This window comes from Triticum dicoccoides, chromosome 1B (assembly GCF_002162155.2).
Source record: "Triticum dicoccoides isolate Atlit2015 ecotype Zavitan chromosome 1B, WEW_v2.0, whole genome shotgun sequence".
Classification (NCBI taxonomy): domain Eukaryota; kingdom Viridiplantae; phylum Streptophyta; class Magnoliopsida; order Poales; family Poaceae; genus Triticum; species Triticum dicoccoides.
In genome coordinates, this window is record NC_041381.1 from 25,734,327 (window position 1) to 25,746,122 (window position 11,796).

At 42.2% G+C, this 11,796-nt stretch overlaps 1 pseudogene; it reads right to left on the reverse strand.

Moving 5' to 3' along the window:
* Positions 1-7,612: 7,612 nt before the first annotated feature.
* On the reverse strand, positions 7,613-9,689 carry LOC119350037 (annotated as a pseudogene).
* Positions 9,690-11,796: the final 2,107 nt, after the last annotated feature.

Here is an 11,796-nt window from a genome sequence, read left to right on the forward strand (position 1 = left end):
ATCCATCTGTACCATGTTTGAATAATAATTGACATGTTGTAAATATTTGCAGAAACTATGGAGCACTCCCGAGATGAAGAAACAGAAGCGATGTTGGGGGACATAATCGCAAATGGATCAAGTGATGATGTTGCGTCATTTCTCCTCGACACCGTTGATCAGCTAGATGAAGAAGAGGACTATGTTTATGGTGGTGGCTTCGACCCATTAATGCCGGTACAAGAGGAGGACTATGTTCATGATGGCTCCGGTGACACAATGAAGGTACAAGACGAAGGAGACCGTGCTGACTGCTCCGGTCACCGAACCGAGTCCGGCTAGGTATATATATATATTAGTTAAGCCCGTGCTGACTAGTTAATTGATGCATCCATTGTTTTGGTATATGTACACATATTAATTACTGTCGTCTTTCTTCCTTATAATTTCTAGCCCTCCGGATCGAGCACAACTTCGGTAAGGAGACGAGGCCCGAAGAAAAAGTTGAGCTCGGATGAAAAGTTTGAGATCATAGAAATCGCGCCCGACGGCGAACCGATTGAACCCATCCGGACAAGGAAGGCATTTTCTGCTCAGTACGGGGTTCTTGTTAGGGACAGGATCCCGATCAGCATCCAGCAATGGTATAAGCCTGCTAAGGATGAAGACGCTAAGGTGTCTTATGTCAATGATATGCAGAAAGAAGATCTTTGGACTGAACTGAAGGCAAATTTCACCCTACCGCCAGAGGAGGATCCGGAGAAGACAGTTAAAGAGCAATTAATCAAGTCTTGTGCTCTTAAGAAGATGGCAGGCCTAATGAGGAGGTGGAGGAAAGAGCTGAACCAGTTTGTCAAGGAAAAAAAGACACCAGAATTCATCAGCAAATATGAGAAGATCAAAGATCACTGGCCCGCATTTGTGGCCCACAAGACATTGGAAAAGAGTAAGAAGATGTCGGAGACAAACAAGAAAAATGCTGCGAAGAAGAAGCTTCACCATCGCACGGGGTCAGGTGGCTACCTCAAAGCCCGGCCTAAGTGGTCCAAGGCTGAGCATGATCTGCTTGAAAAAGGGATCAAACCAGAGACAATGCGCTGGCCAAACCGTTGCCGGACTTGATTCTTCGGGGCTGGCGGAACCTTGGACCCTGTAACAGGGAAGTGTCAGTGGACGGACGAGCAACTGCAAATACCAGTCAAGAACCTTCGACACTATATCGATGCAGCGCAGCGAGGGACGTTCCTTCCAAACAGGGAGAAGGACGAGCTCACAATGGCCCTTGGGAATCCCGAGCACCCTGGACGGACACGAGGCACGCCAGGCTCCATTCCGTGGAAGGTTGGTTTTCCGGACGCAGGGGGTTACAAAACCCACGAGAGGAGGAAGAAACTAGAGCAGGACCAAATACAGGCGTTGCTTGGAAGGGTAATGGGGCTAGAGGATCGAGAATAGGAACGAGAAGCAGCAGATCGCAACAAACGACATGTCGAAGCTTCCCCCGAAGCTACCCCGCCATCTCAGCGGAGAAGCAGCGTGGCTTCCACCGAGCTACTTCAGCCGGAGCACGTCTTGACGGCTCCTGCCAGCTATCCCGTGGATGGTATCACGGAGTCTCAAAATTGCCACATGATGGCGCGATGGATGAATTTGAAGGTCAAGGCGGCTGTTGGCCAAGTTTATCCTAGTGGACCCGGCACAACTTATCACTGCCAGCCGATTCCAAAAGGATATGCTAAGGTGATGGTGGATGAAATAACGGAGGGATTTGAGGACCTCGTGCTTGACCACCCTACCAGTGAAGGGGAGACTAGGCTGGGTTCTGCTCTGAAGACTCCATGCCTATGGAAGAAGGAGCTCATCAACCTTCTGAACTGGACGCCTCCGCCTCCTCCTCCAGCTCCGGCGAGTCAGGGCACTCCGCCTCCTCCACCGCCTCCTCCTCTAGCGAGTGACGATCAGGGCACGCGTGGCGGCACTCCGCCTCCTTCTCCGGCACATGGCGGCACTCCGCCTCCTTCTCCTCCTGCGCCGGCGCTCCCGAGCAGCCAGCAGCATCCTCCTTCTCCGCCTCGCCAGCAAGGGTGGAAGAGACCCGCCGCCGCCCCGGCTGCTCCGGCGCGTCGTACTCCTTCTCCTCCGCCTCGTAAGCAAGCACGAAAGAAGACAGACGCTGCAGCCGCTCCGTCTGCTCCGGCGTCTAGCAGCACAACCAGAGGCGGGAGGCAATACAAATACGGTCCATCATATCTCAAGCCTCTAGAGAAGTTACCGTACGAGAGGTTCGAGGAGAAAAATAATACGATTGTGCAGGCCCACGTGAAGGAGTTCTTTGAAGGGGTGAAAGCAAAGAGACATCCACCTCCGGAGGAGAAGGTAGATCCGGTGAAAGCAAAGCGCACTATCGATGCCCTGAGGAAACCACCAAAGTCTCCACCGAGAACCAACTATGAGAGCATTACTTAACAGACATATCTCCAAGCCCAGCGGTCGGGAACTACTGTCAGTGCTAAAAGGTCAAAACAACGAGCAAAGGGGAAAAATTGCCCAGCTCGGTGAACAAGCACAACAATCGTGCCCCCCGCTCAATGTGTCTAATGCTCCGGGGACGGTGGCCGGTTATGGCAATCTTGACGATTACCTGCCTGACGATACACTTCCTGATTTCTTGAAGGTGGACGGACACAGATACGAGTACGGGAAGCCTCTCGTCAAAGATGAAAAATCTCTGACAACAATGATGCGAAGATTCCATAATTGGTACATGGAAACCTGCAGAGAGTCTGATGGAAAGAATGCTTTGTATCTGCATATTAAAGAGGAGCACGATCTCGTTGCAAATGATTTGTTGACTGTTTCATTTGAGGAGTTCTTCGAGTTCTTCAATCAAAAGGCCCTCGATAAATTAATGGTCTTTTGCTACTGCCTGTAAGTACTATTTCTGTCATTAAGTCTCTATATATAGCTCGGCTCTTTCATTGCATGCATGTATTTATAATTAATTATCCTCAATATATTATGCAGATTGAAGATCGTCGAGTGCAAAAAACAAGAAATTTATGATATTGGGTTCATTAACACAAATATCATAGATGTATTTCTGGTTAAAAAGAACGTCAAAGAGGCCGAAGACAACTTGCTACGATCGTTGATAAAAAATCAAAACAAAGATACCATACTCTTTCCTTACAACGGCCCATGAGTGTTACTGTCGTGTGCATATTCGGTTTCCCTTATTACTCAAGCGAGGTTATAGTAATGTAATTGATGAGTTATGCATGCGTGCGCAGGTACCACTATATTCTTCTAGAGATTAAGCTTGAGCGTGGACTAGTAACCGTCTTAGACTCGAGACGGAAAGATCCCAAAACCTATGCGGACATGACTGAAATGCTCAGCAAGTAAGTTCAATCGACCATAATTATCGCACCATATCGGTAACTTTTTGTTCATTTCCTGATATCTCAAGTAATAATAATTATTTTCTTTGTCTTGCAGGGTTTGGAAACAGTTCACCGCAGAAGCTCCGGGACTGCCGAAGGAGCTGCGATATACATACCCGAAAGTAAGTACTACTGGCTAGCTAGTTGCGCGCATCTCCGGCCCGTTGATTCTATATATAGCTATACTTTCATCAATGCCATTTATAATGCTTCATTATCAGTTTGATTGACCTCTATTTCTCGTAAAATGCTTGTGGCAGGAGGAAGGGAATGATTTCTGTGGATACTACGTGTGCGAGTTCATCCACACCGCGACTTTGAAAAACAAGTGGGGCTACTCTCAAAGACAATATGAAATGCGTAAGCAATAATATTCACAATTTCATTTTATTACACCATCATTTCTGTTGAGTTTCATTCATATATATGTATTAATTAACCCCCTTCTTCAAATTAGACGTGGCAGATGCGGAATGAACTCCTAGAACCAGATCGCATGAAAGCAATTCAAGAGGAATTGGCGGGATTCTTTCTTGACCACGTCATCAGTAAAACCGGAGAATACCATGTGGAAATTGATTTCAAATGCTAGCTAGGGGTTTGTAATTATAAGAGATCTTATACATATTGTACATGTATGTAGCCAGTAGCGTCGGATACATGATACGAAAACTTGTTGTTCGACCAACCTCTCGGAGAAGGAGAGGTCGATCAATCACTTCTCTCGGTATGCATGACGAACTTCTGTACTGAATGGTTCTCTCGATCACTTATGTATATATAGTACGTAGCATCCAAGCACGGACATAAGAGAGGATACTTCTCTCTATTAATTAGCTAGCTAACACAATATATGAAACACCTAATTAAATTAACCCCCCAAAACCCCCAACCTCCCCTCCTTTCAAAAAAAACACAAAAACCCCAGCAATTAGAATGCTGACGCGTGGATGCATTTTGGTCCCGGTTGGTGCCACCAACCGGGGCCAAAGGCCCCCTGACTGGGGTGGGCGCACAGGGCCACGTGGAGGCGCATTGGTCCCGGTTCTGGATTGAACCGGGACTAATGGGTGGAGGTATTAGTAACGACCCATTAGTCCCGGTTCATGAACCGGGACTAAAGGCCCTTACGAACCGGGACTAATGGGTGGTTTTCTACTAGTGGTCGTGAGCATCCCACCACCCCTCAATGTTGTAGATCCATGTAGACATTTGATGATATCAGTTCAAAATCAACTTCGAAAAATAGGGGAGTGGTCGATACTGTGGTGGTACCACTATGGTAGAACTGCAATTTTGCTTCCAAATTACTATGTTATCTATATGGTTTATGAGCATTAATTTTACGACAAAGGAATCTAAATGCTTTACAAAATAGTCGATAATTTTAATTTTGGTAACAAGGAATGGGTTCGAAAATGTTTAAAGCGAGTTTTAATAGCGTCGATTTGATTCACGGAAAATGAAAACGAGATGGCCAAGCTTGACAAATGTTTTGTTGAGAGAGGTCCGGTTCAGTTTTGGTCAGAAATTGGAACCAGACCATTCTAAAACTGAAAGTAGAAGGGCTCCGATATCCGATATAACGCTTTAAAGTAAACTATTAGGTCTTTAACCCATGTCGTGAGCAGGCCTTTCAGGTCCATGATTGTGTCCCACAAAGTTCCCATCTGCAGACCAGTAAAAACCACAAAACAGACATCCCATAGACTCTTTTGAGAGGATAGCGTCCTTCTCCCAAACGAGGGATATAACACATCTTAATCAAAGTTCAACTAGAGTCTTCAATGGTTATAAATCCTGATGCTTCCAAATCCTATGATGGTTTTGGGTTCAAATAGCATCGAAAAGTAATCCCATCCGAGTCTAATAGTTGAGTATGTTATGTGTTTGATGTATCTTGATTTGGATCTATACAAACGACTGAGCTCTACCCCTTGCTTGGCCTTAGGTACAAAGGATGGGTCATTTTGTCAAAAAAAGTCCTACTACATCTCTCTTCTAACGCTTAAATAGGGGCACCATTATATTAATATCTCACACCACCATGTGATGCAACAACCATGTGATGGATGCTCTTATGTAGTTCGATATTGCCATAAGAAGCACATGTGCATTCATGTATGGTCGTGAGCATCGCACCACCCCTCAATGAAGTAGATACGTGACAGACATTTTGATGATATCAATTCAGGTCCAATGTCTAGTTTATTTAGGTGAGCATATTTTGAGAAAGCATTTGTATCTGGCATGTTAAATTTAAACAATTCCAATATGAAATTTCATATCACCGACATGAGATAAAACAGTCTCTAAGATACTAAGACATGTTTTTGGGTTCTTGCTCTGCTTTGGAGGTCTTAGCTAGTTTGTTGTTATTCTCATGCACCATGTGTGGAATCATCTGCTTGTGGCTTCATGGGAGTATATTAAATTATGTAAGTTTTGGAAGAACGTCTTGCAAGTGGTGTTGGAGGAATGGCTTCCAAGTAATGTATGGCGAGCTTTCGACAAAGTCCACTCAGAAAACTTCCTTTGGTTATAGGAATTTATGATTGTCAAGCGCAAGTTCGAACATATCTCGGAATGGAGATACACTTAGGCCTCCTTAGGTTTACATTGTATGAATTCTTTTTCTTTTTGCGAGAAAACTTTGTATGAATTCAATAGGAAATGTTTTTGTAGAAAAACTTTCTTTGGAGCCCTTTGGTTTGCAAGAATAGAATTTTATTCCTATAGTTCATATCCCTTGTATTTCAAAGGAAAAACATTAACTTGGACTCGATTGAAACGTAATCCCATTCAAGTCTGATAATTGAGTATGTAATCCCATTCAAGTATGATAGTTGAGTATGTTATGTATTTGGTGTGTTCCATTTTGAATCTACAAGTGGTTAAGCTCTACCCCTTTCTAGGCCTTAGGTCTGAAGGATGGGTTATGCTGTGAAACTTTGATCATATTCCCTCTCTTTCTGACACTTAAATAGGGGCACCATTATATAGACATCTCAAACCACCATGTTGATGCAACAACCATGCAATAGATGCTCTCATGTAGTTCGATACTGCCATAAGAAGCCATGGGCACTCATGTATGGCTGTGAGCATCCCCCCCCCCCATTGAAGTGGATCCATGATAGCATTTTGATGATATCTATTCAGGTTGAATGTCTAGTTTATTTAGATGACCATATTTTGAGAAAGCATTTGCATATGTCATGTTAAATTTAAACAAAGCCAATATGAAATTCCATGTGACCACCCACATGAGATGGACGGTCTATAAGATACCAATACATGTTGTTTAGGTTGTTGCCCCAGCTTTGGAGGTCTTAGCTGTTGTTATTCGCATGCACCATGTGTGGAATCATCTTACTGTGGCTTCATGGGAGTATATTCACAAAATTAAGCAAGTTTTTTTCTGTAAAATGCTTCATATCATTAGTGTATTCATAAAAGGACCCTATATTCTTAAGTTCGATATGAAATATTTGTCATTTAGTTTACAATGTTGAATGCTTGCCATTCATTTAGGAGGACTTGGGTAACTGAATGATTTAGTGATTATATGGCTCTTTAGGTTTCGTGGAACACCTTTGTAAAAGTCTTGATTTGACTTTGTGCAACCCAATTGGCTTGGAAATAATTATTTCTCGAACAACCGCAAAATATGAATATGTTTTGTAGTGTGAACCATACATATTGTTAAGCTTTAGAATTTAAGGTACGTTAATCATGTTGTGTACATTAGATGTAGTTCCATCAATCTCTTCATGCAAAAATGTGCTTGATAAAAAAAGTTGTACTCCCAAAAACAAACAAAATAAGTTGCACATGACTGCTTGTTTTAGACGATAGGGAGGCGCGGGAGGGGGGCGATCATGCATACCAATTGTCAGTCAACCCACTCCCATTGTTTTTTCTCCGGACTATACTCTCACTGCTTAGAACCATGGCATTCTAAATTTGGGAAAGTAAATAATTGTAGATTCTCCCAATGATCATCCAACATGTATATATGTGTGTGTTAATGAGACAGACATATTGTCAAATGAAATAGCAAGAGAAGATAGAAGCCATTGCACACTTCTTACTGAAGGAGGGTGGGGATAACTAGTTTGAGAGTGTAGATACTTGAACTAAAGAGGGCAAGCACAGACACCATGAGACTTCTTCATTTGACTAGATGATCATTTTCTAGAGGTGCTCTAAAAAAATCAAAGTTTGCTAGTTTTTAGGTACTAAGACATGTTTTTAGGTTCTTTCTCCAGCTTTGGTGCACTTCACTAGTTTGTTGTTATTCTGATACACCATGTATGGAGTCATCTTATTGTGGCCTTATGGGATTATTCACAAAAATTATGTAAGTTTTCTTTCATATCATGCTTCATTCAATTAGTGTATTCATAAAAATACCCTTTATTCTTAATTTTGGTATGAGTTTATTTATTTTTTTGATTGACAATGTTGAACGTTGATCATTCATCTAAGAGGCTTGGGTAACTAAATGCTTGCGTTAAAATTTAAAATTGTACAACTCGGCAGTTGCACACTTCTAAACCTAAGGTTCCATGGAACACTTTTTGTAAGTCATGACTTGACTTTGTGCAACCCACTTGGCCTAGAAACGACTGTTTCTCAAACAACCATGAAATATGAGCATCTGTAATAATCTGAACTAAACACAGGATTAAGCTCTAGAATTTAAGCCATGATAATCATGTTATGTAGATTAGATAGTTCCACCATTCTCTTGATGCAAAATTGTTCTTGTACAAAAAATGGTGCTCCTAAAACAAACAAAATAAATTGTACATGACCGCTAGTTTTAGATGAAGTGGGGGGGGGAGGGGGGAGGGGAGGAAAGCACAGACACTGTGAGTTTCTTCAATTGAGCAGCTAGCGACGTTTCCAAAAAACAAATTTACTATCTTGATCCATTGGTTTACCATTTATGGGTAAACCTTGCGGATATGCCCGAATAAACTCGAGATCAAGCATTCAAACAAACAAAGCACGATCCAAACAAGAAAAAAATCAACGCTTTTAAGTACAAAATTTTGTTATGCACTACTCTGCTCATGGGCTAATCCTTGAAAATCATAAGGCAACCATGTATACTATCACTAGAGTCTATTACAATTTGTAATAGATCATGATCAATTTTCAGGCCGAAGATCTCCATATCTTCCCTTCCAGTGAGATGATGATGATGATGGAGACATTGTCATGGTACTGTCGTCGATCCCCTTGCCTTACCTCGAGCAACTCATGGAACCCCAATCCTTCATCAGAACAAAAATAAAAATCATACAACTTTTCCACAAGTATAAAGAAGTTTTATTTTCTCTGCCAAAACGGCTAAAAGAGCATTTCTCCATATCTAATTAACATAAAATGCAGCTAGGTAAGTGAAATGTTTCATGCTCACCAGCTTGCCTAGCAGCGCGAAGGAGGATCTCGTGGCTGAGGTCAGGATCCTCATCGGGGAACCTGGAGGTGAATGCCTCCACATGCCCAACCACCTCCTCGTTGGTGAAGTACTCGTAGAGCCCGTCCAAGGTGAGGGTAAGGAACTTGTCCCGTGGCCCGAGGCAGTGGTGTCGGAGGAATGGCTTGCAAGTAATGTAAGGCAAGGCGCCGATATAGTCCACTTGAAAAACTTCTAGGAGAGCCTTGTTCCACCTAGGCTGCAACATCGAATTTCGCCATATTAGTGGTTCCTATCAGCAAAATTAGTTGGTAGTTCAAACTAATGATTCTACCTACTTATTCTTACATTAGATAAACTTTATTTGGTTGCATACACTTGTGCATGAACTCTAATTGGTACTACTTGACAGTTGATAGAGAGAAAAACCTCTTTTAGGTAGCCAGCTCCAAATGCTCTTGTGATCTTCAATGAGCCCTTCACTCTGCCATTGAGTATGCAGGCAGGATCATCAAGGTGCTCACTCCTTATACTTTTCACCTCCTGCATCCATGGAAACATCAATTTATAACTAACAAATGATCATGTTGCAGAAGAGGGTGTTCGATCATGGAACATGGTAGTTAATGTAATAATGCGAAGAAAATGGTGGGTGGCGATGGGTGGATCACCTTGTAGGTGGTGGTGTTGTGCTCCATGGTGAGTTGTAGCCCGACAAGCTCTGTCATGTCGCACTCATTGAACTGCCGCCTGATCTCCTCCGTGACGTGGCCGATGGCACTGTGCTGGCGATGTATCAGGGCTTGTGCCGATTCGACAAGCTCCGGTGGGTCCATTGTCACCAAAACAGCTAGCTAAGAGGGAGTAGAATTTTGTGGAGAATGAAAGTGAATGTATTTGAGAAACAAGGGCTGCCAACACTTATATATATAGGCAAAACTTAGTGTCGGCGTTCCAAACTAGGGTACAACATCACTAGGTTATGTATCTATGGCGTATTTATAAATACCATGCCAATAATATCTTGCAACTGGTCATGACCGCTGGGACCACATACTAGTGACGTGAGGCAAAATATCCACTCCAGCACTACCAATTTATACCTGACGTGCCAATTAGGCCGACGCCAGCACTATTAGAAAAAAATAGTGCCGGCATTGTTGGAAAATAGCGCGCCACCAACGAAAGTTGTGGCTAGACGTTGTTCCACTAGTGTGGAAGCGCCAAGATTGTATCATCAACATATTGAATGATAGGGTAGTCTTCAGAAGCTGTTTGATCAACTGGTAGGTATATAAGCCCTTCAGTACATGCTTTGTTCATTAAAGCTTGCAAAATGCCTGCTGCCAGAACAAAGAGCAGTGGTGATAAAGGATCACCTTAACAGAATCATCTTTTAGACTTAAATTCAGTTCCATGATTAATTCATGTTGAAGATCTCCGTATCTTTCCTTGCAGCGCGATGATGATGGAGACATGTCATGGTGCCGCTGTTGATCCCCTTGGCCAACCTAGAGCAACTCATGGAACCCCGTTTCTTCATCATAAAAATGTACAAGTTTTTCACAAGTATAAAAAAGTGTATTTATGTGAGAAGTTGTTTTTGTTGGAACCACTAAAAGAACATGTCTTCCTATGTAATTAAACAAATAGATAGGTAACAGAAATGTTGCAAGAGCACCTCCTTGTCTGGTGGCACATAGGAGGTTTTAGTGGCCGAGGTACTTGGCAAGATCATTTTTGGGGTACCTAAGGGTGAACGCCTCCACGTGCCCCACCACATCATCATTTTCACGTACAACCTCTAAATCACCTTCAGTGGTTACAAATCCCGATGCTTCCAAATCCCAGGATGTCCGTGGGTTCAAAAATAGCAACAAAAAGTAATCTCATTTGAGTCAGGCAGTTGAGTATGTTATGTATTTTGATTTGGACCTACTATCGATTAAGCTCTACTCATTGCTCGTTGCTCGCCCTTACGTATGAAGGATAGGTTGTTTTGTGGAATTTTGATCCTATTCCATCTATCTTCTCACGCTTAAATAGGGGCATCATTATACTGACATATCATGCCACCATGTGATGCAACAACCATGCGATGGATGCTCTTAGGTAGTCTGTTACTGCCATAAAAGGCGCATGGGCATTCATGTATGCTCGTGAGCATCTCACCACCCCTCAGTAAAGTAAATCCATGTAGACATTTTGATTATATCAATTCGGGTTCATTGTCTAGTTTATTTATATGTCAATATTTGATAAAGCAGTTGCATCCGACATGTTTAATTTAAACAATGCCAACATGAAATTCCATGTGGCCGACATGAGATGAACAATCTATTAGATACTAAGACATGTTTTTAGGTTCTTACTCTAGCTTTGGAGCTCTTGGCTAGTTTGTTGTTATTATTCTGATACACCGTGTGCGGAATCATCGTATTGTGGACTTATGAGAGTATTCACAAAAATTGTGTGTTTTTTTCTCATAAAACACTTCATATAATTAGTGTATCCATGAAAGGACTCTATACACCTAAGTCAAATATGAAACGTTTATTTCATAGTTGAGAATGTTGAACGTTGATCGTTCATCTAGGAGGACTTGGTAAATGAATGATTTAGTGTTTCTATGGAGCTTTAGCTATTAAAAATGTACAATTCGGTAGTTGCACACTTCTAAACCTAAGTTTTCATGGAACGTTTTTGTGTAAGTCTTGACTTAACTTGTGGCAACACAGCTAGCTTAGAAATAATTATTTCTCAAACAACAGCGAAATATGAATATGTGTTGTAATGTGAACCAAACATATGCTTAAGCTCTAGAATGTAAGCCATATTAACCGTGTGTGTACATTAGATGTAGTTCCATCATTCTCTTAAAAAATGTTCTTGTGAAAAAAGTTGTGATCCCAAAACAAACAAAATAATATGTACATGGTCACT